Here is a 24,727-nt window from a genome sequence, read left to right as displayed (position 1 = left end):
ACTTTCTCAAACAAGTCTTATATACATTTCTAGCAAAGATAGAATGGATTATTTTAGGGGATCATGATATTTTGTGGTAAAAGAAATCTTCAGCAGATTTCTTTAACACCCCCAATTGCATGCGTTACTAATAGTATGCAGTAATTTGTTGGGAGTCTGCTTCTTGACCAGAATCACCATGTCTGCAAAAAATAAACACAAAAACAGCCTCAAGCTGGTACTGAATTGGAAAGTTTATTCTTATGGAAAGAGACCAAGATGATTCCCATGGAAGTGGGGGTCTCAAGTGAATTCTCTTTGAAGACAAGGAATGTCACATGTGAGGAAGATTTTAAATGAAAACATGTGATGCTTCTCATGACTTTTCATTCCATAGGAAAACACATTTACCCTTTAGGACCAATTGGAAACATGGCACTGTTCCTTGGTTTTTAAATTTCTTCTCCCACAGTATTTACTTCCCTCACTCCCTCCACGCCCCCCCCAACTCATTTGTATCTAAACACCTGAAATAATAATACCAAAATAAGCCCCATTCATTTTAAGTCAAGAGATGCAATGCAGGAGTAAGTTCTCCTGGTTTGGCAGCTGCACAATGTTTTATATGACATGTTAGGAGCACACTTCAGAAATGAATGGAACTAGGCCCAAGGAATTGGGGTGAGGGGAGCTGTTGTAGGAGAAGAGGTTGAAGGTTTTTTAAGGGGTGAAGTCTCCACAAGGCTCAAGGAACCCATCTTGTCTGTTAACATTCCCCGTGCCCCCTCACATATTCTGGGGGCTGCATTCCTGGTGCAGCAAACAAACAGGGCTTACTATGTACAAAGGGAGGACATAGAGCTGAAAGTTGCTCAGTCTGGGAGTCCTATTAAGCTTAAAGGTTTCATGTTGCATTTAAATGTATTCACAAAAGAGTAATCTGCTTGGTATTTTGTTTGTTTCAGCTCTTTAAAAGGTATGTTATTGTTGAGGGTGTGATCCAAACCAGTGGGAAGAGTGAAATGAGGTGTGTTGCATCTGTCAAATTAATCCTGAAAACCATCCTCTGTGTGCATCTCCAAAAACAAACAAAAACAGCATGAATTACTGCTCTATTTATCACGCAGCTTGGTCAAGTCTGGCTTGTTATTTGATCACTGCCACAATCAGGTTAACTAGCGTGGCTGTTCTGAAACTGTGTATTTGAAACCCATTGGAAGCTTTGCAGAACAAGCTTTACTAAAGAGTCATGTTGATCCATCCAGCATGGACTTTTGGTTTGGAGGAAAGGCTACAAGCTAGATCTTGCCACATCCTTAAGGACAACAGCTTGGAGGATCATTAGTCATTGACTGCCTTGCAGCTTCTAATCTGGAAATCTCATTCTATTTTTGAGGAAGGCATGTAACTGTTAATGATGTTGCCTGCTTGGATTCCAAAACTGAAAACAGGATCTTAGATGCAATGGTTGGAACCTCAACAACATTTAAAACTCACTGGTTGTGTTTGCATAAAACTGTACATAACCCTGGGGCTGTTTTAAGCTAAAACCAACCCCTTCTAACTTAAATGTTGACTGGCTATTTGTATTAGCCAATCAGCATTTTGGCTAGAGGGGGTTGGCTCCAACTCAGCCCCAGGGTTATTTAGAGCTAAATTTGCCTCCCCCACTACCCATGTTGTGCAAGGAAGATCAAGAGGGCTACCAGCATGAAGTCCTAGATCAGCCTTGTAAAAACAGAGCTGCTCTGGGGATTCCATCTCACTGTTTAGCTTACTTTTTTGCCCCTATTCTAGCAACTCCAGGGAGTGCAGGGTGGACTGGGGGAAAGATTGGAGATTATAAGTCTCCCCTGTCTCTGTCCATCATGGCCCTGAGTCTGATTAAAGCAACACTTTCCTCATAATGTTAAAAAACAAATAGTGGCATTCCCAGCCACTTTAGTAATGGCTCCCTGTCTCAGCAGACACCTGTAATCATGCACTGCTTGCAAAAGTGTTAGTATTTTCCCAGGGAAGCATCTGACTGGGTCAGGTGAGCCTATCAAACAGCCATTTTAAGCAATTTTGCAGCCTGTCAAGTTGTTTTTACAAATGTAAGAACTGATGTGCTAAATCAGAAGGCCAACCGAGACTAAACTCGTTTCTTACCCAGTCATCTTCAGCCTGAGGTCTCCAAACTGAGGTCTTCAGTTTCCATTATGCCTAGCCCGTCCTGAACATTTGAACATCACCAGGTTGAGAAAGGCTCTTCCAGTCCAACTATGAGCTTCCAAATACTTGTGGAAATGCCCAAGGAAGGATGAAAGTAGCCCTGTCTGTTATTTGTCCCCATTATCTGATAATGTGGAATAAACTAGAAATGATCTATAATGCACCTTTACATTAAACTTACTCTTTGAAATATGCAGATAGCATCCTGCTTTGTAGAGAAGAGTGGCCCCAAAAAACCTAGTATCTAAGGTAGCAGGAAACCACAAGCTTCTCTCTCTCCTTCCTTACACACATCACGCTGAATGAGTCCTTAGACAACACACTATGTCCATGCAATATACTTAATCCATGAAAAATTCAGGAGCTGAATTTGTTTTCTAAGTTTGGTTTCACTTAGTACATTTTTCTCTAGCTTACAGTATTGTGGAAATCTCGAAAGGGAGTGAAAACCTGGCTTTGCCACATCACTTGGGGCAGGAGGGGGGGAATAGTCAATCATGGGGGTAGTTGGTGCCATGATGCAGTCCCGAGGAATTTTATCGAGATAGTTTGTCCATCCGGGATTTTATATTTTATATTTTTATTTGTATGATGCACTTGTTTTTACAATTTTAATCTCTTGTTACTTTAATTGAATTGTAAACCACCCAGAGTTGCTTGGTGAGATGGTCGGTGAAGAAATGTGAGAAATAAATAAATAAATAAATCCAGGTAGCTTGGTTAGTTTATGTTTCAATGTAGTATGCGAACCCCAAAACAGAGTTAGTTCAGTAGCCAAGTTAAACATGTTGTGTAAATGCAGCCACTCTGAAGTGACTGTAGCATTTGTCTACAAGGAAAACACTGTGACTCTGTGTATTTACTTCTTCACCATCTGCAGATAGCCAGCCAGTTTTGGATGACCAGGTAAGGAGGAGCTGGGGGGTTCTTGCAGGTTTGCTGTGAGGAAGACTCTTGCATCTGCTGGACAAAGTTGCTCGGCTTTACTCTGACCTGGACTCTGGCTAGGCAGATCCTTCAGAAGTGACTGAGACACATCTGAGCCCTATTATCTGGGAGGAGTTTGAGCCAATTAATTCCGAGGAAGTGAACAGGGACCTCATGGCTGTGAGTTTGGCCACCTGTGTTCTGAACCCATGCCCCTCCTGGTTGGTCAAGGCCTCCCAGGATGTGGCAGGTGCCTGGGTCCAAGCAGTGGTTAACGTCTCTTTGCAGGAGTCGGTACCATCTGCCTTGAAGGATGCAATGGTGTGACCCCTTCTCAAGAGGCCATACTTGGATCCAACCATGTTAAACCACTTTCATCCAGTCTCCAGTCCTCCCTTTTTGGGGAAGGTTGTTGTGGGGGAGTGGGTTGGCTTTCCGCAGCAGAGGGCCCTGGATGAAGCAGATTATTTGAACCTTTTTCAGTCTGGATTCAGGCCAGCGTACAGTACCTAGACTGCATTGGTCACACTTGCAGATGACCTCTGGAGGGCTTGGAGTGGAGGTTGTATGCCTGTCCTGGCCTTCCTGGATTTCTCAGGAGCTTTCAATACCATTGACCATAGTATCCTTCTAAGCTGGCTTAAGGGAGTGGGAGTGGGAGGCACTGTTTTGCAGTGGTTCTCCTCCTTTCTCCACAGCCAGCTTCAGTCAATGTTGGGGGGAGGGGGAACAAGTCAAGCCCTAGGTGCCTGCAATGTGTGGTCCCTCAAGACTTGGGGCTCTCCCCTCTCCTCTTTAACATTTACATGAAACTGTGGGGTGAGGTCATTCGCCAGCATGGGGTGCAATATCGTCAGTTATACATCTTCACCTCTTACGGTGCTGACCTAGTGCCTGGAGGCTGTGATGGTCTGGATGGGGAAGAACTGACTTCAACTCAACCATGGCAAGATGGAGTGGCTTTGGGTTTTTGGCCCCCCAGAGTATGGTGATATGCCATCTTTGACTCTGGATTAACAGAGCTCCAGGTTAATAATTAAAAGTTAGTCCTCTGGAAGAACCCTGATTTGACCAACATCTGGAAGACTGGAAGAGTTAGGACAAGCTGAGCTTCCTGTGGAAGACTTCCACAAAATGGGAGCCACTACAGAGAAACATCTCCTCCTTGTTTTAATGCTTTAATATATCTCGCAGTGTAAATTAAATACATCATCAGGGAAATGACTTTGATGTAGCAAAGCAAAGTTTCTGACATATTCATACCACTGTAACATTTGAACGGGGGACACTTGATAACTCAGTTCCTTAACATACAGTATTTAACATTATTATGAGCCTTTGCACTGGGCTGTATCTGTGTGTAAAAGTTCAGAACTACACAAGGCTTTCAAGGGGTGATTCACTGTGATGGGTTCATGAAAAATGTTTTCCTTCTAACAATGAAGCAATCTGGTCGCTCTGTGTTACTCCAAACCCATGTCTTGCCCCAGTCTTCCAATTCTTCCAACTATCAGGAGAGGCTTTTGCAAAGATATAGCAGATGTCCAGAAGCCTCTTCCAGTTATTCGATCTGGAGCAGTGTGATGCATCTCAGCCAGGTAGAACACATCACCTTTTTGCCCTAACATGGCCCACTGGTTCACCTCCATTGCACAAAGCGCCTCACTGAGGAAAACCCTTAGGCACTTCACAGAGGCCCAAAATAGATCACAGGAGGGGCCTTTGCAATGGTGGATGCTATTTTCAAAAAGACAGAAATGTCTACTGGAACCTGTTATGCAACCAGCTAAAGATGATTTATATGGTGTTTCACCTGCAGGGCTGAAAATGCAAACCATATCTTGTGAACACCAAAGTTACAAGCATAAATCGTTTAGCACAACAGGACTTCCCAGCTCCACACTTCTTGGTTCCATCTGTCCAGGCCGAAAGGAGTCTGCGTGAGACTGTGAAGTGTAGGATGATTCCAACAATAAATCAAAGAGGTTATGTGAGTACAATGAAAAATATGTTTTAGAAGGGGAAAAAAACTGTACGTGGAAAGCATCCATCCTAATGCACTCGAATAATCCCAGAATAGTACAGCAGGCTATTTAAACTTTCCAAAAATATTTAACTTCTCAGCTGACACCAAGCCCAAGACATTTTTAGCAATAAAATGATGGGGACATGGAGTTTGCACAGGGCAATTTAAGAATGAAAACATTTCCTCATCCTGGAGGAACATCTGGGCAATTCAGTGAGGGGAAGGCTACAATCAGCTTCTATTCCAGCAACTTGCCACAAAATGCCAGTCTGTTGTATACATCCCAGGCAGATAGCAGGTTTGGAAAATGTAAATAGGACCTTCGGATGGGTTCCATTTTTAGTTTGCCAAGTGTTTCATATCCTATTTTTTGTGCTCACACAAAAGCAGTCTAATCCCTGCCTTTACGCTACTACTTTACTGACTACACCCTCTATAACCACCAGAGGACAAAAGTGGCATGGAGGGATGTCTGCAAGGAAGTCAAAAAAGCCAAGACAACAGTTACTTGTGACTGCACAATTGAAGCTCCACCCTTTCTTAATGCAAAGTCGTCTTGACTTTCTTGACATCCTCCTGTGCACACATCCTTGGTGGCGTGCCCTGGTCTACCCAATATCAGGATCAAAGACCAAGGCACCACCAGGATCAGTACTGCTGGGCACCTATCAAACCCATACTCCTTCAGAGGGCCCATGAATTACTTTCTCAAATCCTCCTACCTGGTTGCTCCACCTCCTTGCTATCATTACCTGCTCCTTTGCCCTCTCCAAAGAATGGTGCTTCTTTCACTGGGTGGTTTTGTGAATTGAACCCAGTGGTAGTAATGCTAAGAAGGAAGGAGACCGAGTGGTTGTGGTTAATGGTTCTTCTGTATCCGAGTCATTAACATCTCTGGTTCTGGATGGGGTTGCACTGCCCCAGACAGACCCGGTGCGTAACTTGGGGGTCCTCCTGGACTCACGGCTCCTGCTCAAAGAGCAGGTGGCAGCTGTGGCCAGGAGAGCCTTTGTGCAGCTACGTGCTGCGCACCAGTTACGCCCCTTCCTGGACCAGGAGGCCCTTCGAACAGTCACTCATGCCCTTGTTATCTCTCAGATAGACTATTGCAATGCGCTCTACATGGGGCTACCCTTGAAAAGTATACGGAAGCTTCAGCTGGTCCAGAATGCAGCTGCGCAAGCTGTTTTTGGTGCCCCCAGAAGGGCACATGTAACACCACTGCTGCGTGAGCTGCATTGGGTACCAGTTTGCTTCCGGGTCCAATTCAAGGTGTTAGTTATCACCTTTAAAGCCCTACATGGCATGGGACCAGGTTACCTGAGGGACCGCCTCTTCCCCATTACATCAACCCGTCCCACCCGATCATGCAGAGAGGGCATGCTGCAGACCCCGTCTATAAAAGAATTTCATCTGGCGGGGTCCAGGAAGCGGGCCTTCTCTGCAGTAGCTCCCGGCCTGCGGAACATGCTGCCCCCGGAGGTGAGATTGGCCCCATCGCTCCTGGCCTTTCGGTGGAGTCTGAAGACCTGGTTCTGCCACCTCGCTTGGGGTGGAGAGGGGAATAGAGTTACATGGGGATGGTTGTTATAGACCACTCCTCCCACACTTGGACTGTTTTAGATGTTTCATCGCTTGGATTTTTTATTCTTTATTTTTATTTCTATTTATAGTATTTTTATTTTATTTTATTTTTTGTATTATTCTGATGATTTTAATCACTTGTTGTAAACCGCCCAGAGGCCTCCGATGGGAAGAGATGGGCGGGGATAAATTAGATAGATAGATAAATAAATAAATAGAGTAGACTCAGCCAAGGGTGTTATGCCCAAGGCTTTCAAAAACTGAAGGTAACATTGAAGAGAAAGCTATTCTAACTGCATTCTTGAGGACAAACACTGTTTTCCAGCCAAGTCCACTTCCTACATAAGAAGCCATCTCAAATCAGAGATTAGGACCCAACAGAAGAAGCTAGAAGGGAAAAAATGGGGGAATGAGGAAAAAGTCTCCATAATCAAATTCATTAGATGGGAAATGAAAATAAAACAGCTAGGATTAGAATCACAGAATCATACAATCTACAGTATTAGCTTAACGCCTTGCTCAGCATGCTACACCATTCACCCAAAATTGTCATCTATCCTAATGAATCAGCCCCTATTGAAAACCTCCATCAAGGGAAAGTCCACCATCCATCTATGCATACTCTTGACTAATTCAGTTAAAAATCATGTTGGTGAAAAATAAAGGCGGCCAAAATGATAATCAAAGAACCCATTTCCATAAACCAACTTTCAGTGAATGAAGCAGCCCTTGAAAGTGTTAGGTAAAGATCCAGTGGGTGGCATGATGGTGCAAAACAGATGGGGCCACATGTGGAGGGAGGCAGTGCTTTCTATATTTTTTACTTTTTAGTGAAGCTGGATGATTATGTCATTGCATTTATATGCAATTTATATTCCGCCTATTGTCTGAGAGTTCAAGTTTTTACACAGAGGTCCTCTATTTACCCCTTCAACAACAATCCTGTGAAGTACGTTTTGCTAAAACAGAGCAACTAATCCATGGTCATGTTGTGAGATTCACAGCCAAGGGGAAACCTAGGCTACCCAGTCCAATTCCAGCACCTTAACCACTACGTTGATTGATTGATTGATTATCTGCCATTAAGTCAGTGACCACACAGATAGATTTTGTCCAGGATGCTGTCCCCAACCTAATCACTACACTACTCTGGGCTTTTTCTTCATGCTTATTTTGAAGATGCCCTACAATTTTCAAATATTTTCAACCTCAACCTGATATTCAGCAGTGCAATCTGAGGGGGCTCCAGGACCCAAAGAAAACAATTTGGAGGAGCAACAAGATGTCCATACTGTTATCAGGAATAGCTAACTGTATTTCATTTTTGTTGAGGAATTTATATGGCATAGGGGAAACTACTGTGGCTAAGAATGGGAGCAAGAGGTATCTTGGAGGCACATTACTCACCTTCCCGTGTTTAACCTCTCAATACTGCCCCCTATGGGCCAAAATGACACGGCAGCAATCTGTCCACTTTGCCACTGAGATCTTGGGGTCCTGGGGACTCGCAAAGGGGTCTTTGGGCCACATGTGATATTTGCTACAGCTAAGCAAGTCTGGGGCTGGTTATATGCCCTAGAAAGGGTTTTCAGAATGTAGCATATTTATATTTACTTCTCCCACAGCAAGAATGTCTAAGAATTGGAATGCCTCCATTAAAAAAATGTAAAGTTGCCTTCTCCATCTCCAATAACTTTTAAAAATCAATATGTTAGGATTTCATCATCATCAGACTATTTCACAAGTATTTTCTTGCTTTTCGTCCCTTTGCCCTTCAGCCTGTGGTGTGTGTGTGTCCAGAATAAAGCTGCTCCTACAAAGCTGCGTGTTTCAAAAATCATTCCAGGAGTGAATAAAACTGTCTCACAGGGACATAAATCATGTACCCAGTACAGCATATTTTAATTGTTGCATGAGAAACCTAAAATGTTAACAGATGTAGGACAGTACAGTCCACCTATTCTCTCATACATTACTTATTCACTTTCACACACACATACATAGAGAAAATTCTGAAACACAAATGCAATTTTTCTAATTACCATTATTGGGGGGATCAGAGAATTGGAAAATAATCTATTTAGATAGTTTCTGTAGTAACACATCTGGCCATGTAATTCCCAGCCAGGATGCCAAACATTATGGAAGACTGCAAATCATATTGTTGTCTGCGAAAAGAGAAAGTGAACTACAGAAAGGAGGTTCACTCCCAGATGTGTCTGATCAGGGAGAGGTTTATCCACCATTGCTATCTTCACCACAGCATGAATGTTTCTTCTGAGTCTCTTGTATTTTTAAAAAGTAAGCTTTGGGGTTGTTTAAATTTCAAAAATGTTTCAGATATTTAGATGTACATGTTAATGCTGCTGCATTTACAAACATAGCAACTCAGCTGTGATTGTTACCATTTGAGCATAAAACAATGACAGAAGGGCTTAGATTGTGAAATGAACAAGAAGAACCTGGACTTTTTCCTGACCACATGATACACTTAGCCAAAAAACCAAACCAAACTAAAGCCACTCTCAAATAGCAAGCAATCACCCCTGTCTTTCCGAAAATCTGCATAAATATTTATACTGCACCTATACAATGAGATTGGTTGGCTGGCTGGCTGGCTGGCTGGCTGGCTGGCTGGCTGGCTGGCTGGCTGGCTGGCTGGCTGGCTGGCTGGCTGGCTGGCTGGTTGGTTGGTTGGCTGGTTGGTTTGCTAAATGCAGAATGTACTGATTATCAATATCCTCTCCTTGGCATGTTTCCTCTTTCAAGGAGCCAATTTAAAAATCCTTCTCTTTATGTGCAATGTGCATGGAAAATGGGCAGAGCCTCAATCACAGCACTGTGGCAGCCATCATTTTTTTTTTACTATACTTAGTAGACACCCTTGATGCACAGCTTCTTGTTGAGCAATCACAACTGTTGCATACTGAACCAGCTGTAGCTTCCAGATGGTCTTCAAGGGCAGCCCCATTGCAAAAGTCCAATCGTGAGATGTGTAGGGTGTCAGTGACCATCTGAAGGGCCTCCTGGTCAAGGAAAGGGCACAACTGGTGCACAAGATGAACCTGTGCAAAGGCCCTCCTGGCCACAGCTGCCACCTGTTCATCAAGCAGCAACAGTAGCTGTGAGTGCAATCCTATCTGAGATCTATGGTGGAAATGTCCCTGACACCTTGTGTGTGTGTGTGTGTGTGTGTGCGTGTGCAAACAGCCACAGCCACTCAGTCTTGTCAGGATTGAGCTGAAGTCTGTTCCTTCCCATCCACACCTGAATAGCCTCCAGATACTGGGTCAGTACATACACAGTGTCACTTACACAGTCCAGGGTAGAGGTGTATAATTAGGTATCATCCACATACTGATGTTACTGAACCCTAACTGATGGATGATCTCACCTAGCAGTTTCATGTAGATGTTAAACAGGAGGGGTTAGAGTGTTGAACACTGAGGCAACCACAAGCAAAGAGCCACAGTTGCAATCTCTCCCTGCCTCTCAACATAAAGCAATCTTGTAGTGCATTAACATCCTTCAGGGACAGCAACTTGTTCTGCAGTGATTCCTGATGTGGCCTATCTCCAGTTTTACAAGAATTGGGACAAGCACAGGATTCTTACACTGTGTGTGTAAAACACTTCCAATTTGAATTATTTTAAGTTTGAAGCAACCCATTTCCCACTGGAACTAGCTGTGGTACAGATTCAAACCATTATCCATACCTCTGATTCTTACCCTCTGCCTTGTTTCGGAACCACAGAGACACTAACTTGTACAAGAAGTCACACCTCCTTGGCTCAGTCATCTCCAGGTAAACTTTACTAAGGATACTGTTCTGGAGTCCAGGGACCTGCCATCCAAACTATTGAGGCATCTTGCAAAGAGGACATGGCAGGTCCTAAGTGACTTCTTAGATGGACAAACTGAAATCCAGTTTCCTCTTTCAAGAAGAGTCTTGTACATTTTGTCCTTACTCCTCTAGGATAAAACACACATATTAATAACTCAAATGCATGTAGGTGAAAGGATTTGAAAGTGATGGAGAACTATCCTTGTTTCACATTGCAATGGGGTGTCCGTGTATCTCTCTCTCCCTCTCTCTCTCTCTGTCCCCCCAAAACTTAATATTTAAAAGAAGAAGAAGAAACCAGAGTGCATGTATCCTGAGCTCTAAGGCCACTGGGCTTTTTGGGTAATATTTCCATTGATTGATTGATTATGTGCCTTCAAGTCGTTTTCAACTCCTAGCGATCACATAGATAAATTTTATCCACGACCATCTGTCCCTAACCTTCTTTCAAATCTCCTAATGATGTACTCATCATCACTGTAACTGAGTCATCCACCTTGCTGCTGGTTGTCCTCTTCTTCTCTTTCCTTCCATCATTCCTAGCATTAGAGCCTTCTTCAGAGAGCTGGGTCTTCACATAATGTGTCTGAAGTAGGATAATTTGAGCCTGATCCTTTCTGCCCTGAGTGAGAACTCTGGGTTGATTTGTTCAATGATCCATCAGTTTGTTTTCTTGGCTGTCCATGGTATCCTAAGGAGTCTTCTCCAACAGCAAAGTTCAAACCATCAATACTCTTCCTATCCTTCTTCAATATTTCCATTAGAAAAGCAAAAATCTAAATTACCTCTGATTTATAACCCTTGCCAAACTCATGTCTCAATGGCTGATGGAAATAAATTTCTGTTACTACTTTTCCATTGTTGCCATAGAAATTATGACTGTAGGCCTTCTGTGTTTAAAGCCACACTGAGAATTTCCAAAATAGAAAACCTGCTTGTGGAAAGCTAGTTGACAAGGGCCATGTATTTGGAATAAACAGCATATCAGAAAATGGATCTTCCTAATTTTGGAACTAAAGTCTCCAAGTATAACCCTGTCTTGAAAAAATCAGCAAATTGCCATCTTGTGTGTTATCTCAGTGCATGGGTTTAGATATTCCAATAGGTCAAGGCAGCAGACATGTCCAGTGAGCACTGTCCACTATCCCTAGACTCAGATGAAAAGGAAGAGCTTTGTACCTCATACTGATCCTTATTTCAAGGTTCATTCTCAATGAAATATTTGGCTATCATTATCATCTACTTTTCATTCCAAAGTTCAGGTTAGGCCTGAATTTACAGCCTGACATTCTGCCAGTCTACCTCCTCTCAAATTTTTGCTGAAGTCACGTCTGTAATACAGTAAGCCAGTGTTTCTTAACCTTGGCAGCTTGAAGATGTGTGGACTTCAACTCCCAGAATTCCCCAGCCAGCATGGACTCCCAGGGAATTCTGGGAGTTGAAGTCCACACATCTTTAAGTTGTCAAGGTTGAGAAACATTGCATTAAGCAGACACTGCAGCCATGCATGATGCTGTATGCAGATCTTTTTGAAGCCTTCCTATATGTAATTTACCCAGCAAACACCTGACTAATTACATTCAAAGATGTCATTCTCCTGCCCTGATTCTTTGCTCAATACAAGCCTTTGGAGAACTGGCTAAACAAATGTCAAACATTCTGGGAGGGGATTGTGAGAAGCAGAGTTTACTATGCCCAAAGCTCACATCTCACCTCTACTCCCAGCACATCCATCCATCAAAATCCTATAAAAAGAAAGAGGAATGCCAGTCATGTTCCCCAGGTGCATTAAAAATATCCTACAGATACACAGCAAATTCCTGTTGCAATGGAAGGAAAATTATCCCCACAATGACCTGTTACTGGGTTCACACATTGAGCTGTTCACATATTGCACTGAACCATGGTCTGTTTAACGATATATTATTATCATCATGACCACAAGTATTTGTACTCACTGCCTGCTTAGAAATAGACTTTTTCTATCAGTAAGATTGAGGAATGGAAGTTTTCCAAAAGAGTCACACAGTAAGCAAATGAAGCGATTCTCCTCTGCTTTTCTGCAACATATATCAAACAGCAGCAGGATCATAAATAAAACTAAAAGAGAAATGGAAAACAAAAGTAGGCAGTGTTGTTTCTCTCGTGAATAAAACTGAGGGCAAGATTCAGACAGTGGCGTAATTAAAATTGGCCAGATAATAAAACTGGATGTTAGTTGCCAACTGGCAAATAAATCTTGATTTCCACCAGAAATGTTGCCACACCTTTCAGGCAAACTTCCCAGACAGAGCATTGCAGAGGAGATTGTCCAAAGACTTCTCATAAGAGAATGGAATGGATCCTGGAGATCAACTAGTCCAACCCACTGCCAAACGCAGGACTCCATGACTAAAGACTCTGCAACAGATGCCAGTAGTTTAAATTATTGTTTTGTGTTAACTTCATTAAAAGAAATGAACAAAGGACTTATTGGGCCATTGTAATCATATTATATTGCCATCTGTCTTATTTTGGAACTGGTTCAGCAAACTGTGTTTTTCACTCTCCATGATTCCTGTCATTGAAATGGAAGCAAGCATCTACGGCCATGTTTCTCAACCTTGGCAACTTTAAGATGTGTGGACTTCAACTCCCAGAATTCCCCAGCCAGCATGCCCAGAAATGAAAAGATGCGAATATCTATCTGCTGTGGTTTTTATGTTGGAGAAGTCCAGGGCCCCTGCCAGGAGACTCTGATTACAATATTATATAGCTCTCTTCTTTGTATTGTTCCTTTGTAATTATTTTGTTACCCATGCTCTAAATCATTGTTTCTCAACCTCAGCAACTTTAAGTTGGGTGGAATTCAACTCCTAGAATTCCCCAGCCAGCATGCTGGCTGGGGAATTCTGGGAGTTGAAGTCCACACATCTTAAAGATGCCAAGGTTGAGAAACACTGATCTACGAGGTGGGATCAAAAAGGTCAAGACGGTGGACACAACTGTGTTATTGAAGTCCAAACCAATTTTTTCCCACATGTACCCCTGAGTAGAAGTGTTTTATTTTATGGGGCTGCTGTTTGGTATATATTTGGTTTCTAATATGTTGAACACTGTTTATAGGTTTTTACTTTCCATCCCAATACTTATTCAAGATTCACAGTTTTAAAGTTTTAATACATTTCCTTTGGATGGTTTGTTATCAATTATGTTTTCATTATTTGCTGCCCTCTGTTCTTCTTTAGAAAGATGACTTTTCTAAATGTTTCTTTGAAGGCTACCCCTGCAGGTCCGGTTTATACAGATAAAAGCATATTGTAGGAAAACAACAAGGGCAATTAACAGATGAATAACCTGTTTGCAACACACCAAAGCTAAGTTCACACTAAAGCATTCAGTTTTGCTTTATTTTTCCTAGAATTATTGGGGTTTTATGTGGCTAATTCAATGTTTACATACACAGGCTTATCAAAAGTGCTATTTTAAGACAGACTTTAAGGGGGGCAAAACCCTCCCCAATAAAACATAGCTGAGCTCTGATCCAAGACCTCATAAATATTTTAGAGTAAATAATTAGATAATACTAAAAAGTAACTGTAATATAAACAGTATGTAATTAATGATTATAAGGGTACCCCCGCACTGCGAGAGAAAAATACTACATTGGTGGAAAGAGATCAGGATTTACTAGTACATTACTGAATTATTTGGGCAAGTTTCCTAATTATTTAACATACTAAAAAAAGTTTCTTTTCTCTAATTTAAGCTGTTCTGTCATTCCAGTATAGATGTGCAGTTGTCTGTGCAAGTCATCCCATCAGTATAGCTCACACAATGCATGGAAGACAGTTGTGTGCGCCATGACAGTACTGTATACTATTGGGCTCTTGATGTTCTCTGCGCTTGGTTGTTTTCTTGCAGACGTTTCTTTACCAGGCTGGGTAACATCATCAGTGTAGAGACGAATGAACCTTGCCAGCTGAGAAAAAACAGCTGAGAGAACACCAAGACCCCAACAATGCAGCCCTCAGCAGCTGCATAGATATTCTCTATTAGAACTGTGTCAGCCAAGCTCCTTGCCCAGAGCCTTCTGCCCTGGGGGGTTCTGTTCTGCCACCAAGGCAAGATTCAAAAACCAGCCTAGTCAGCTGCACTTTATGAACAGAAGGGGCAGGCCCAGGTAGGTTCACCTAGCTATGAAGAAAATGCTCAGCTAAGTCTAGCTACCCTTTGAATTTCCAACTTTTCCCCAGAACAACATGAGGTCACATGTCATTTCCTCAGGTACTGTGCCAATAATAAGAAACTTTCTAGCAACAGGCCAATAATGGCAGGCATTAACAGCTTCTTGGGCCTCCCTGCTTGAATTCAGGCTCCATTCTGAATTCATTCTGTTGTCCAAATATCACTGCAACTCACTGGCAGCCATCCTTTCCTTAACCATTGGGATATATGCAACCCTCTGATGTTAAGGTGTTCCCTAATCTGGCAATCTAAGAGAATGAAAACAGAGCTGCTCAGGTATCTGAGGAAGCATCAGGATCCACAGCAGAGGTTCTGTTTTTCTCCCATGCCAAAGGATGGCTGATCTAAACCCACTACCCTCCCAAGCTGCTCTCCACCTCGGAAAAGCAAACTTTCAAGAAACTGTGTTGCTATATTTCGCCTCTATGGTTTCCTCTCTGCAACAAATAGGAGCTGGTAGGAGAGAGAAAATCACAGAGCCACAGAAGCCTAGTCTGTCATTCTACCTGTGGTTCTTGGGGCTAATTTTTTTTGTTTTCTCTGTTTACTGCTATGTCACTAAAACAGAAACAGATGACAAACTGTAGAATCACAGAATTGGAAAGGGCTATTCACGCCCACAAGTCCAACGCTCCACTCAGTGAAGAAATCCAAATTAAAGATGCAGTTGGATACTTTAGCCTCTGGACCACCATTTCTCTGGATAATTGGTTCCATCGTCAAACTGTTCTTCCTGTTAGAAAGTTTTTTCTAACATTAAATTGGAAGATGACTTGCTGAAACTTGAATTCATTATTTTGTATTCTGTTCTCTGTAATGATGGAGAACATAGCTTGACCTTCTTCTACGTGGCATCCTTTCAGGTACCTGAAGGAGTTCTGCTGTATCCTTTCTCAGCCATCCTTTCCCAAGGCTAAACATATCCAGCTGCTTCCATCTCTCTTGATAGGACTTACTGTAACTCTGGCCCCCGGATCATCCTCATTCCCCTCCCCTGGGCCTGTTCCAAGTTCTCTGCATCCATCTTAAAATGTGGTGCCCAAAACTAGACATAGCAAAGATCTGGATCAGGAATAGAGGTAAAATATGGGATAGTAGTTCTAATTGTTACACTAAGGTTCCCCAACGTTTCTGGAGTAGTGGATGCTTCTGAACTTTTGAGAGTTATAAGTACTCTCACAAAGTGGTTGCCATGCTAGGTATGGCCAACCACAAAACAGTCATGTACAAGAAGGCAAGCAAAGCACTGGCCTTCAGGCACTCACCCTTTTATTTTCAAATAATGCCTTTTGGATTTTAGGTGGCAGCTAGCCACTGTGATGGAAAAATTGCTACCCAAATGCAGCGATGTTACAGTGCAAACCCTGACTTTTCCTACCAGCATGTCAACCTCAGATGCACATGCAAAAGTATCTTGGTTTGCATCGTAACGTAACAATGCACATTACCTGCTAACACAATGCTCCCCCACCCCCCACAGCAACTCTGCAGATGCCAGATGTGTGTGGGCCCATTCTTGAAAATGTATCTCGAGAGTGGAACAGTCAGCTTCATCCCACAGACAGGAATGAGCCACTTAGTTGAACTTGCAAGAAATCCAAGAGCTGCTGATAAGTCATACTTAATGAAGAAAACACAAAGCCATCACTGAAAGAATTTCAGCAACTGCTATGATTCAAAGAAAGTCCTATTGAAATAGACAGTCTAAACTCACTTGCAATTCATTTTCCTTCCTGCCGTATGTCACAGATTCCTTTGGACACCTGTCTCCACGTGGCCTTGTTTCCACATGCATGAGATTTGCTGTGCCACTGTTTTTCACTGACAGTGTAAGAACTAACCCTCACAGGTGCTTTACTTTGCAACATGTTAGCTTCCCATCTGTACTTCTAAGAATTAAACAAAAATAAAATTAAGCAGGGCAGGGAACCGGCAGGGGACAAGGAACATGTTAGTAGGTGTCATGTTGGAGACCTAGGTGCTAGACTCTTTCTGTATTGCAGCTAGAAGAAAATTAGGCTAAAAGGCTGAAGCTTGCTACAGTCACCACCTGAAGAACTCCAAGCTAAATGTAAGACCAGGCAAGAAAATGATAGATGAGTTGTGTCAATTCTTTAACAACAAAGAGTCATATGACACTCTAAAGACTAACACATTTAGGATGGATAAGCATTTGGGGATTACTACCCACTTCATTTATCTGAATAAACTGTCCTTGCCATGCAGAGAAAAAAGGAACACTACAATTAATACTAAATAGCGGACTCTTTCCTTAAATAAGAAGCAGGTGGCAAGGCTAAGCCCTTGGATCACCCAAGCAAAGGCAGCTTAACTCATGGAATGACCTGTTCCTATTATAACATGCAGAACCAGCCAGGTGCTACTGCTGTGCTGAGAAAATCTATTCTTTTTCACCTCTGTTCAGGGCTAAATCTCTTCTGCCCCCACCCCAGGATAAGCATCTGCCTCTGCGAGATATCTTTCTCTCCTGAAAGTTTACCTCCCCTCCTCTCTTTTCCCTCAGAAAATCATTCTAAAACATACTGCTATGGAGGTACAGTATCTTCATATTTACTTATGCTATGCTCTGTACTGGTTTCCATCTTGCTGCAGTCCATGGCATACGATGTCCAGAAACCCTCTGTGTGGCCTACCAGGGCTGCCCATTGCCTCTCCCAAGCATTTCCACCAACCACACTGCCATTATTGCAATCATTCTAGGGGGAAGAGTGTGAAAAGATATGGACTTTATATTTCAACTTTGTGCAGCCTATTGTTCTCCAAGGGACTAGGTTCACACAATACTAAAAAGATGCTATGCCCAAATGAAAAAAATCATATTAAAGCTTAAAATCATGGCTTGGTTCATTCAACAGGCTAAGACAATGATTGAGTTTCCACAACATGCTGAAAAACAGAATTCCCAGTCTTTTAGCTATAATGCTTTGTGCAAACCAGCCATTGTGCTGGATTTCAATTGTCATAATCCTCCAGCCAGCTGCTGGTGGGGAAATTTTGGCAATTAGCCTTACACATCTGGACAGCACTAAGTTGAGGAAATCTGATACACGCACACACACACACATTCAGTCTATAGTTTCTTTATTAGCGTGTCATGCATTTTGTTTCATCCGCAGATGTTTCATTCCATTAAACAGTTCTACATTCTAGGAGGAAACTGAACTAGATTTCTATGGGAGTTGAGAGCTAGAGTTTCTCAGGGCAGAGATGTCAGTTATGTCAACAACCAACAAGGCAAAGGACAGGGCAAAAGTCCATTAAACTAAGGGAATGGTGGAAAAAAGTAGTGTTGGAATTAAATTACAATAAGTATAAAGAGGGAATTACACTTTTGTGTTGACAGAGGTTAATCAACTGTTTTTGGATGTCTTTCTGATCCATAATCAACACTTTTATCTAGCCAAACCATGTTGTATGTCAAAGAGCCTTAAGCTGAATTCAGGCCTAGAGTCTAGTCAAGCCATGCTGAGCTGAGCTGAGCTGAGCTGTCTGCCTGGGAAATTCTACCAAGTTTTGCCTGTGAGCCTGACAATTTCCATCCGGTATATTAACTAAAAATAACAGAATGGTACAGTATATCCCTGGTCTGCCTACGCTGGACTGATTCCTTGATTGAAATCTCTGCACATTTCCATAGATACATTACTTAAGTCTATTCATCATCACTAAGCCATAACAACAGCACCCCCTCCCCCAAAGCCAGACCACAACTGCTGTGTTTACATACAGTGGTGACTGCAGAGGGGAATCAAAACATGACAAGATGGCAAACATAATGTTGCAATCCAAGCCCTGCACACAAAGGGGCAGAGCTTTGATAACAATGACACATTTGCCATCTTGCCTATCATGATTTGCCCTGCAGATGCTGATGTTTATATAAAATGCAATACCCAAACATATAATAGTCTATCTCACACAACTTATTAAGACAGTGCTAAAGCACAAACCTTTCAACTGCAATCTAGCCTAGTCTGGGTTTGTGTTAACCTAGTCCGGGTGAATCTAATGTTCTTTTGGCTTAGCATATCGTGTGAAGTTAAGCAACTGTAGTTTCTTCAACAAATCATAGTTAACAAAATCGTGACTAAATATGATGTGGGTACCAGACACTACATATCCTTATTCTGCATTTCTGCTGCAATCTTATACCCATTTACATAACAGCAAATGCTACTGAACTCAGTGGAAGATACTTTTGCATAGAAAAACTGGATTGCCACTCGATTGCATTTGTAATTACCTTTGGTTTTTCACCTTTAAAGGGGTAAACAATAAAGATTCCTAACATAAAGCAAAATAAACATGACCCAACTGTCTATTTTAAGCATACTAATAATGATGATTTTTGTGTGATTTCCAGGATATTCCTCTGCACTTCATCAGGCCAGTACACCTTCAGCTATAAAGTGAAAGGATATGTTGTCTCAGGCATATTTACTTGGAAATTAGTTTATGGAAGAGTTTAGCTCAGTTTACTTGTTGGAGGTATGTGTTTAAGGCCTGAGCAGCAAAAGCAGACAAACAGAATTTTTGTTGGTCCAAGTGCATATTTCCAAGTGACCTGGGCATCAGAATGTAAGAATATAAGACAGTCCAGCATTTGACATGGTTTAGTTTCCAACCAAGTGCAGTCCAGAAAGTTGATGGGCCAATGGCCTTTGTCCACTCTTGCTCCCTCCCTAGCAGCTGATATCAGGCACGGTGCTCATCATTCTGTGGGTAGTAAACAGCCATCAAGTCTACTAGTCGTTCCTAGCCTGATTCTCCATGACTGTTCTCAGCTCTCTTTTAAAACCACCTAAATTAGTGGCCATCACCACCCCTGATGGTAGCAGATTTCACAGTTCAGTTTAGGTTGTGCAAAGAATTCCTTCTTTTTTGCTTTCAGTCCTGAGTTTCCAGTGATGCTCCATGTTCTCACACTGTGAGGAAGAAGAACTTGGCTCTAGCTACATTTTCCACATCATGCATCCTTTTATATGCTGCTAAATAGCTCCCCCTCATCGTCTTCCCTCTAAGCTAAGCTAAAAAGCCAGTCCCTGTAATCTTTTTGAAGGGGATCCACTCTAATCACCCACCATCCTTCCAATTGGCTTTGTTGGCATCCTTCCACCTCTATAGTATCATGTCTGGCATGTGGTGACCAGAACTGTGTACAGTTTCCAAGTGTGGCCTCACTATAGATTTATATAACAGCATTTCTGTGTTGGCAGTTTGATGTTTCCAATGAAACACTGAATTTCCCACCCTCCTTTACACCAGTCTCTCACTGGATTTTCATTCAGCAAGCGACCCTGATTTACAAAACCTCTTTCCCGGGTAGTCACCACCACCAACTCAGATGATCCCATTAAGGTGCTGAAATTTGGGTTTCTACAGCCAGCCTCCATCACTTTTCCAGGGGAGAAAACAGTCTTACAAGCACAGTTGGGATGTCCCCAAAAGCCAGCCTGGCTCCTTCCCGTTCTCCTCTAAGCACGTTCCTAAATCTAAACGGCTAGGATCCAAAACCACTTTCTCCTGACCTGGGTCGATTCGCCCCCCCTCCAACTTCCAGGTAAGGCCCCGGCCGGCTTTAACTCCCCTCCCCAGATGCCCCGCTTCACCTTCCCACCCCCCGGCCCCCTCCCCTCCCCCTCCTACCTTTGCTACATCTTCGAAGAGGCAACTGGGGGGCGAGCCGCCCTTCCGTCCTCCTGGACAGCGCCGCCGCCGAGCGCAGTGGCGGCTTCCAGCGCGGCTGGAGGGGAGCTCAGGTCTCCACGCCCTCTGGCTGTCTCCGTCGCTCCTTCCCTGCCGGGTTTGGAGATGTGCCCGCGGCTCGCTCGCTCGCTCCCCCCGCAGCTCCTCCTTGCTGGGCTCTGCAGCCTGCGACGTTCCGATAGGGGCCCGCTTATCAAGCCCGCGCAGCTTCTCGCCCGAACGAGGCGCCTCTTCCTGGAAGACGCGTGCGGCGGCGGCGATTGCCAGGGAGAAGCAGCATCTGCCGCCGCCGCCGCCGGCCCCCTCCTCCCCGCACTCCTTGCCTGTTGCTCCTTCTCCTCCTTCCCTCCTTCCTCGACCCCCCTCCCCGGCCCGCAGGGGGGGCTGGGAAAACATGGAGGCTCCCTCTCATATGACCCGCTTTGGGCGGTCGGGGGCCCGGCGAGCATCTCCAGCCTTGCTCCGCTGCCCCTTTAGCAACGCCATCCGCTCCCCAGCGCTGCCGGCCAGCCATCCCCACCGGCAAGCGCAGCCTTGCAGGGCAGAGGGCCGGGGGGGAGGCAAGACAAGACTGACAAGGGCGAGAAGCTCATCGAAACGGGCAGTTTGCACCCTGGGTGGGTTCCCACGAACGCGCAAGCACATCGGGAGGGCGACTATAGGAAGTCCGTTCCCTGTGGAAAGACCTTGGTTCCAGTTAGTGCGGGAGAGGGTGATTGGCAAAGTTCTCTCTCATCTGCCCGGGGGTTTTGCCCAGCCAGCAGCGGTGTCAGTTTGGCCATACACGTGTGATCTCCGCCTCCTGCTGCTCCAGCCTCACCTCCAATTTGGAGGAGAGGGCAAAAGAGCAAATTACGTTCTGTTGCACTGTCTTCTCACCCTTGTTGCTTCTTGCCCATTCACTTGTCTGTTCTCTGGGTCTAGTGCAAACCCTACCACACTCCTTCCAATTTTTGGAGGGGGAGACAACTCCCCAGTCCTTGAAGTGCAAATTCCAGCATCCACTGAAAGCCTCCTGCCAGGGTAAGGGATGCTGGATGCTGTATTCTTAGGATACCTAAGCCAGGGTTTCTCAACCTTGGCAACTTTAAGATGTGTGGACTTCAACTCCCAGAATTCCCCAGCCAGCCTTCTGGGGGTTGAAGCCCACACATCTTAAAAGTTGCCAAGGTTGAGAAACACTGACCTAAGCCTTCCGCACCACAGACCTAGAGGGAAGAGACACAGTTGGGGCTGGGGTGTCCACAGGGTACGGACAAAAAAGTCAAGATGGTAACTGATGGTGCAGTCAAAGCTCTGCCTGCTTTTTATATCACACCCTGCAGACACCACTATTGGGGGGTGCTGATTTTCCCTTGGTTCTGACACTGATTCACTGCTTGGAAAAATTTGCTCTACCCTTTTCAAAGCATAAGGGCTGCCTTGTTCATAAAATCAAGAGGATCACTTGGTACAGCCGTATCATTTTATTAGGCTAATTGGAGGTATACAGAACAGTGTGCAAACTTTTGCACCTCTAAGACTTCATCCAGAAAGAATTGCATCCAAGTAACAGTCTCAATTTGAGTGGAGTTTGGAACAGAACAGGAAAATTAGATTCCATTGAGCTAAGAAGTGACCTTTGTTGCACTCTGTCACAATTTGGTGGGCCAAGGGAATTCACAAATTCCTGTTGTTCCCCCCACCCCAAGTTTTCCCAATAAGTCAGCTCAAGTCATTACACACATTTAAATAGTCACCTGTCCCTCCTGTAATCTTTACTATCACTAATTGAATGTAAGATTCCATAAATTTTCACCACAGTTGTTGAGGGTTGACAATAACTGTTGTGATTGCCACTCTATAACTGCAGCCATTGCTCAATGTAACAGGTGTCAGAGCAGCCATCCCCAACTGGTCTTGTATTGGAATACAGCTTATGTGACCTGGAACCATCATGGCTCATTGCACCATTGTGGAGTTTATGGTGATTATAGTCTAAACATTGGAGGGAAATAATAATAATTTAATTTAATTTAATTTAATTTAATTTAATTTAATTTAATTTAATTTAGAACTTTTTAACATCCCCATCTTGGATTTTATAGTTATATTGCTAAGAGTCCAGAGTCACTATTGAGTGAGATGGGTGGTGATGAAATTTGAAATATAAAAAATATATAAATATAATAATACTTATGGAAAAAGAAATTCATTGTTATACCAATCATGATTGCAGCCCTCAGAGCAATACCTAAAGGACTTCCTCAATATCTGTAAATATTGAATTTATCGGACCTGAACACACAAATTTTACAAAAACGCACCCTGCTTGGAACTGCCTATATTCTTAGATGCTACCTTAATAATTCTTAAGTCCTTAGTTAGGACTTGAATAATTAAGTTTCCACCAGTCTTAGACTGTGCATCTAACTGTAGATTACCCACAAAATAATAATAACGTTTAATATACGAGTTTTCTGGTGCATCTTAACTATAAACAAACGGACTGCTCCTCCAGTTTTCCTTCCCTTTTTTCCCTTTCTGCAAAAATCCTATTCTTTATGCATTTGCTGACCATTCATAATTCATCCCCCCTCTGTTCTCTTTCTAAGCTCTTTTTATATCACTACTACTTAAACTTTTTAATTTGGGTGGAAGAGCTCAAGTGAGCCACAGCAACAATTTTTTTAAATTCAACAGAACCTATTGCTGCCACCCACTGGCAGCAACATACCATTACATTTTCTTAGTGGGAATGCTCACTCAATATTTAGGTTCATTCACTTCTGTTTTCAAGTTACACCAAATTCTTCCTTGGGGTGCATATGAACATAAAATTTAAAAAGTGGAAATACAGATATGTTTTTAAGAATAGGTGATAAACCTCACTGCAGTTTATTTATTTATTATTTATTTATTTATCAAATTTGTCACTGCCCGACCAGAGGGACTCTGGGCAGTTTACAATACAGAATAAATATACAATAAAAATTCGAATAAATATACGATAAAATTCTAATAAAATACCATTAAAACTAAAACAATTTCTTAACTACCCCAGTTCATAACATCCAGATGGCTATGATCAATTCAATCATTATGTAGGAAGGGCACTTTAAGGCACTAGCCAACCCCAAGTATGTCGATTCTCCTTCCTGCCCCAAGCCTGGTGGCAGAGCCAGGTCTTCAACTTCCTCCAGAAGGCTAGTAGCGATGGGGCTAATCTCACCTCCAGGGGCAAGATGTTCCAAAGGGCGGGAGCTACTGCCAAGAAGGCCTGCCTCCTGGACCCTGCCAGATGGAATTCTCTTATTGACGGGGTCTGCAGCATGCCCTCTCTGCACAATCGGGTGGGACGGGCTGATGATACGGGGAAGAGGCGGTCCCTCAGGTAACCCGGTCCCATGCCATGTAGGGCTTTAAAGCTGATAGCCAACACCTTGAATTGGACCCAAAAGCAAACTGGTATCCAATGCAGCTCACGTAGCAAAGGTGTTATGTGTGCCCTTCTAGGGGTGCCAAAAATAGCCCGCGCAGCCGCATTCTGGACCAGCTGAAGCTTCCAGATACTCTTCAAGGGTAGCCCCATGTAGAGCGCATTGCAGTAGTCTATATGGGAGATAACAAGGGCATGAGTGACCATCTGAAGGCCTTCCCGATCCAGGAAAGGGTGCAACTGGTGCACAACATGAAGCTGTGCAAAGGCCCTTCCAGCCACGTCTGCCACCTGCTCTTCAAGCAGGAGCCATGAGTCCATGAGGACCCCCAGATTATGCACTGGGTCTGTCTGGGGCAGTGAAACCCCATCCAGAACTAAAGATGACAAAGTCCTGGAAACGGAGGAACCCTTGACCCACAGCCACTCCGTCTTACCAGGGTTCAGCCAAAGCCTGTTGTTCCCCATCCAAACCCCTACAGCCCCCAGGGCATCACTTACCTCACCCGGGATGGAGATATACAATTGAGTATCATCAAAACTTTGCTTCTGTCTTGAGATTATTCAGTAATGGAGGAAGCCTCAGGGAGAGTAATTTTTAAAAAATATTTTTATCCTGCCTTTATTATTTTTATAAATAACTCAAGAGGGGGAACATACCTAATATTCCTCCCTCCTCCTATTTTCACCACCACCACCACAACAACCCTGTGAGGTGAGTTGGGCAGAGAGAGAGTGACCGGCCCAAATTCATCCAGCTGGCTTTGTGCCTAAAGTGGGA

This window comes from Candoia aspera, chromosome 3, assembly GCF_035149785.1.
Source record: "Candoia aspera isolate rCanAsp1 chromosome 3, rCanAsp1.hap2, whole genome shotgun sequence".
NCBI classification, from domain to species: domain Eukaryota; kingdom Metazoa; phylum Chordata; class Lepidosauria; order Squamata; family Boidae; genus Candoia; species Candoia aspera.
Note: the sequence above shows the minus strand (reverse complement) of the source record.